The following is a 6,000-nucleotide window of genomic DNA, read 5'->3' on the forward strand; positions in this document are numbered from 1 at the left end:
GACAAATGTATTTTTGTGCAATGATAATATGTGTATTTTGAGGTTGATTTGAGAAAATTTACACAATTACCGTAAGGTCCGTAACTATACAAATAAATGTTTTAGAAATTATTTAGACTAGCCGTGAACCCGCACGTTGCGCGTGATAATTATTTTTATGGTAGTTTTATTAAATTTTTTTTTTTTACAATTTAAACTAACCTAATAATGAGTAATGTATTTCATAATTATATTTTTATTTATTATAAGAACAATCATAAATGTAATATAGGATCAATGCAAAGCACCAAAAAAACATAAACTAAAAAAAATTAATAAAACTTAACAATGATTAATTGAACCAATATTAGGATAAAATTTTGTTTTTGATAATCTATTAAGGTTATTTTCTTTGTAGAAATTATAATTTCAGCCGCCCAAAACATATGATCAAATAAACAATTATTAGCAAAATCTAAGAATTAAATTTCTATACATGCATTGTTATAAAATAATAATAATTAAAATAAAATTGCAAAAGTTAAAATTTGTCACCTATCCGATTACTTTTGTTTGGCTAACCTTTGCTTTTCTTTCGTTTGGCTAACCTTTGTTTTTTTTTTTTTTTTTTTTTTTTTAAATAAATGGCCTTATAAAGTACTTCTATTACAACTATTAAGAGTAGTTTGTCCACTACAAAGGATTAGAAAATAAACAAAAATTAGTAAAGTCTCATAGTTTAGCATCTAAATTGAGCACTAAAAAAATCATGCTATGTAATCAAATAAATACCAAATTATCCAAATCATGCTATGTAATAGAATAATATTATATTTTTATATGCTATATTTAATTCTTTAGAATGTAATAGGATAACATATAACATTCAAAGAGAATAAAAAATAAATAAAAAAACAACAACAACAATTTAGAAAACAAAAATAAATCACAATTTAAAAAACAAAACTAAATTGCATTAACCCAAAATAGAGTTTTAAAGCATATAAAAAATTATCAACCTAAAGTAGAGATGCAAGAAAAATAAAAAAATCCACCAAAAAATTTAGAGAGAGAGAGAGAGAGAGAGAGAGAGAGAGAGAGAGAGAGAGAGAGAGAGAGAGAGAGGGAACCTTTATTTATTTATTTATTTATTTATTTTTGTGAGGGAAAACTATGCATAGAATAGAAGAGATAGTGACAAATTTATAGTAAGAGAGTGTGAATAAGAAGAGACAAAAATAAAAGAAGATGAAGGAAAAGAGGAAGAATAATATTAATGTAGAGGGTAGTGGGAAAATGAAAAGGTAAAGAAGGGAGATGAAATGGTAAGGGAGAGAGAAAGGTTGGAGAAGTGTAAATATTAAAAAAATAAATGTTAAAAGCAATTATAGGAAAATTGAAAAAAAAAATCCCCTTTAAGCTAAAAAGGCCCACACAAAACTCTAAAGTTGAACTGAAAAGGTTTTGAGTTGGACTTGATAGTGGAACTAAATAAATAAGAAGTGGGCTGGATTAATTATACAGATTTATTATAGAGTGATAGTGGAAGTAAATAAATAAGTAGTGAGTTGCATTTATAGGGCTGAAATTTGTAAAAATCATTTTAAAATTGTAGGAAAATTATATTTTAAAAAAGAAAAGAAAAAAAAAAGAATGACGTGGCAGCTGATGTGGCGGAACGTGAGAGCAGCAGCATTAAATGCTACGCTTCAGCTTTTAGTAATATATAGATATAGATTGGGGCAGTGGTTTCATGAATTTTTTTTTTTTAACTTATACTCTGCCCCCTAACTCGAAATCTTAGTTCGGTCCATGATTGGTCACCTTTGTGATCATTATTCCTAATAATACTAAGCAATGAAATATATCTGTGTTGTTAACAGTATTATGATTGGTATTCAAACTTTGGCAGATAAGCATGTCACGAGTTTCATGTAGTCCACGAGTTACACCATTAGCTTGAATGTAGCCTTGAGGGCCTGAACCCACAATTACTGTTCATAAGTTGATTGTCTTCATCTTTGTCTTTCATCATATTTGGAATTTAGAATGCTAATGACTTTTGTCACAATCTATTTTAGGAGTGTTTACCAAACCACAAAAACCACACCAAAACCGCCCATAAAATGGCATAATCGCACCGCATCGCACCACACCGCATGGTGCAGTGCGGTTTGCGGTTTTATAATAAAAAAACTGCACAAACCATACCGCACCGCACCCTCTCTATATATTAATATATTTATTTATTTTTAATATTAAATATATTATTAATAGTTTAATAACCCTAGTTTTCAAAAAAAAAAAAAAGTTTAATAACCCTAGCAAGTGTTGACTAGAAAAGCCAACCAAAAATAAAGAAAAACTAGCTCAATAATTTAAAACTTGGCCCAAAAAAAAGAGAAAAATTAGTTTTGGGCTAAGTAGGAAAAGCCCAAAATTTGAAAAATATACCGACTTTAAACCACATCTTATACATAGTGTCGCACATGTGACCACAAAAATGAGATGTAGTGCGATTATGATTTTGGCTAAACTCTAAACCGCACCACACCGTACCGCACCGCACATGTGACCGTAAAAATAAAGTGCGGTGCAGTTATGGTTTTAGTTAAACAGCACCGCAAAGTGTGGTGCTAAAAATGACCCAAAACCACACCGCACCGCGAACACCCCTAATCTATTTTATAATCCGTAGTGAGTTTAATACCAACTTGCCTTAAAATATTAATAGAAAAAATGGTTTGCTTAAAAGCCTAGTCAAGTTTTTTGTTTTACGTAAAATTGGTTGACTAGACTTAAATTTTTTTTTTTTATATAACTATTCGTAATTTTTGTTGTTAGACTAATTTTTTAGACTTGTATATTTTGTTTTAAATTTTAGATCTATAAATTTTTTAAGGTCTTTAAAATAAGAAAAATGCTAGAACTACAAAATTTTTTACAAATTTTTGATGTGGTGATTGATTATTGGTAAGTAAAAAAATATTGTAAGTGGTGGGGCCAAATGCAAACTAATTAGAATTTCCTACCTTAACAGTTTGCAAAAATATTGTAAAAAAATTTGTGACTATAAAAATACTCTTAAAAGAATCAATGATATTGTTAAGGGGTAAAAGTGTAATTTTATAAAACAAAATTGTTAAAATTAGTACCTTATATATAATAATATTTTTTAAAAAAAAATTGGAGGGGTCATTGCCTCCCAAGTCCAACCATAGCTCCATCCATGCTTGGCTTCATCTATAAGCCCTCCTAACTATCAAAATTATTAATGATGTAGCAAATTATGAGTGGTGGAAAAACAATAATGAATCCATATAAAAGTGATATACAATATTATTGCCACTTCTCCTCCGTCTCTGGTCACTATCATCTTTGGCGATGGTTTCAGTGGTGTGGTCCATAATTACTCACTTTTCCTTCAAGGATTTGTTAGTATGCAAGCCAAAATGGCCAAATACCATCTTTTGTTTAAATATTTAACAACCTACCACTATTTGCAAAATATTTAGTAATCTACCACCTTTTTAAAACTCGAATTCAAAAAACACAAGTTTCAAAAACTCGAGTTCCATAAAAAAAAACTACCACGATGGCACCCGTTGACCTAGATTATTTTAATTAAAAAAGGCCATGTGGAACCTTGTAATGTGTTGCTCGAGTTTATGAAACTCAAGTACCATAAAATTGATGTACATATCTCTAAAATGGAGGTCTACATCTTTAATGGCATTTTGAACTAAACATTGAACAAAGAACTTTTATTGAAAACTGGACTCTTTGAATTACAACACGTTACAAGTACAACTATTACACCAGTGCACACACGACACAACTTCTTACAATTCACACACTAGTTATTTATTTAATGCACTCACTCACTCAATACACTTGCACACGCATGACACCTTACTTCTAAGAGTTTAGTTTACCTCCAGTACTTTTTTAACTAGACGTGTCATTTTGTTTAAATATACAATGACAAGTAGTAGTGGGTTTTAATCTCTATATTTTATTTAGTTAGTAGGTGATGTGGCAGTCTCTTATTAAAATAAAAGAAAATTCCAGTTAAAAAAGTAATGGAGATAATTCAAATCCTAATTCAAGACACCTACAAACTATGACTTTTAGACTTGGTGCTTTTTACACACTTCACTTCACCTGTCCTTCACTTCACAAGTCACACGATATTGGCATCATCCTATCTATATATACTAGATGTAGGTTGGTTAAGAAACCGACGTGAAGCTTCCTGCTTCATCTTTTATAGGCAGTAAAATAATTACCAACCTTCTAGACATTTTGTGAATTTGTGGCTGATTAAATTATGTAGGGAAGCTCTAGAGAATTCTGGAGAGAGAGAGATAAAGAGAAAAAAAACTAAAAATTTCTAGAGAGGCGGTGCTTGATTTTTAACATGGCTACATAGTAAATTTATTATAAAACTTCTCCTCACCAAAGTGGTCGAATATCTTCTTCTTCTTTAGTCTATTTCATTTCTTCTTTTCCTTCATCTTTTCTTTTTCACTTCAGCGTGTCCTCCGCACCTAAGGCCACATCTTTGACATGAAGTAAATCTTGTGAGACAAGCTCTTTAAATGAGTCTTTGACTTGTCTACTCTAGTGCATGGCCGACTTAACAACTTTGGGAGTTTTAGGCAAAAATTTTAAGTTGGATCTTTTTTATATTTAAATATTAATCAAATAATATATATTGAATTTTCTTATTTAAAATCTATTTTTCTTACTTTTTGAGATGCAAAATTACTAATTAAGTTTTTGTATTTAAGTCCCTCTAATATTTCTTTTTCAATTGATAATATAGCTAATCCACTTAATCTTTCTTGTGACATAGTAGACCTTAAATAAGATTTTGTTAATTTTAATTTTAATATAGCTAATCCACTTAATCTTTCTTTTTCAAATAAAAATTAATTTATTATATGGTTCAATAAATTAGTGTCACTATAATATAAATGAGTTAATATGATACACATCAAATTATTAATTGATACGATAATTTATAATAATTGATAAAGTAAGAAAATGTGTTGTCCTATGACTGTGGGCCACTGGGCTATGCAGCCTATGTAGCTTGTGTAGTGTGCATTGCGCAATTGTGCAACCTATGCTGCTGTGCAATATGCAACTGTGCAGAAAACGTGCTATCCAGCCTAAATTTAATTTTGTTAGCTGAACTTTGACTATTTTTGTTTTTTTTTTTTTCTTTTTAATCTTCTACATTTTAGGATACAGTGGAGTCTTTTTAATGCATTTTATTGACCAATAAAAGTACTTAAAAAAAATTTTAATTAAAATATATAGATAAATATATTATATATATATATATTTTTTTTTTTTACAAGTGGGGGGCCTTCTTTTATTTGGGGGCCTTAGGCAATTACATCAATTATTTCTTATAACTCAAATTAAGATTGATGGTTTTTTTTTTTAATTATGTGTTTTAGGATTTTTTTTTTTTTATTTCCCTTTTATAATTTTGATTGAATTTTGGTTTGGATTAATACTTAGTTGTTTTTGAAAATAGAAATTTGAATATGCCTGCCAATTTTTTTACTTATAAATTATTATAAAATCTATTTTTTTTTTATTTCTTTAGTTTTATTTTAATTTTGGTTAAGTTAACATTGTAATTTTGTGATGATTTTTTATTATTATGATAATTTCCTTATTCCTTAAGAGATGAGTTGTATATTAAGCAAATGTAACACACTACAACAAAGTTAGAAGAATATGGTTCACCTTAAAAATTATTAATGAAATACACAAAAAAATATTAAAATGATATATTTGTAGAGATAAAAAGATTTAAAAAAAAATGTAAAAATCTTCTCTTTTTTTTTTCTTTTTTTTTTTTAAAAAAAAGACAATGCTCGAAGTAATTGTTACTTTTTGTATATTACACTTCACTGCATAATATTTATATTCCCATGCATCGTGTGAGCCTGCGGTTAGTTTCCTATAAAAACTAAATGATTCTACAAGTCTTCTATTGGG

Source organism: Quercus suber, unplaced genomic scaffold, assembly GCF_002906115.3.
Source record: "Quercus suber isolate HL8 unplaced genomic scaffold, Cork oak 2.0 scaffold_97, whole genome shotgun sequence".
Taxonomy (NCBI): Eukaryota; Viridiplantae; Streptophyta; class Magnoliopsida; order Fagales; family Fagaceae; genus Quercus; species Quercus suber.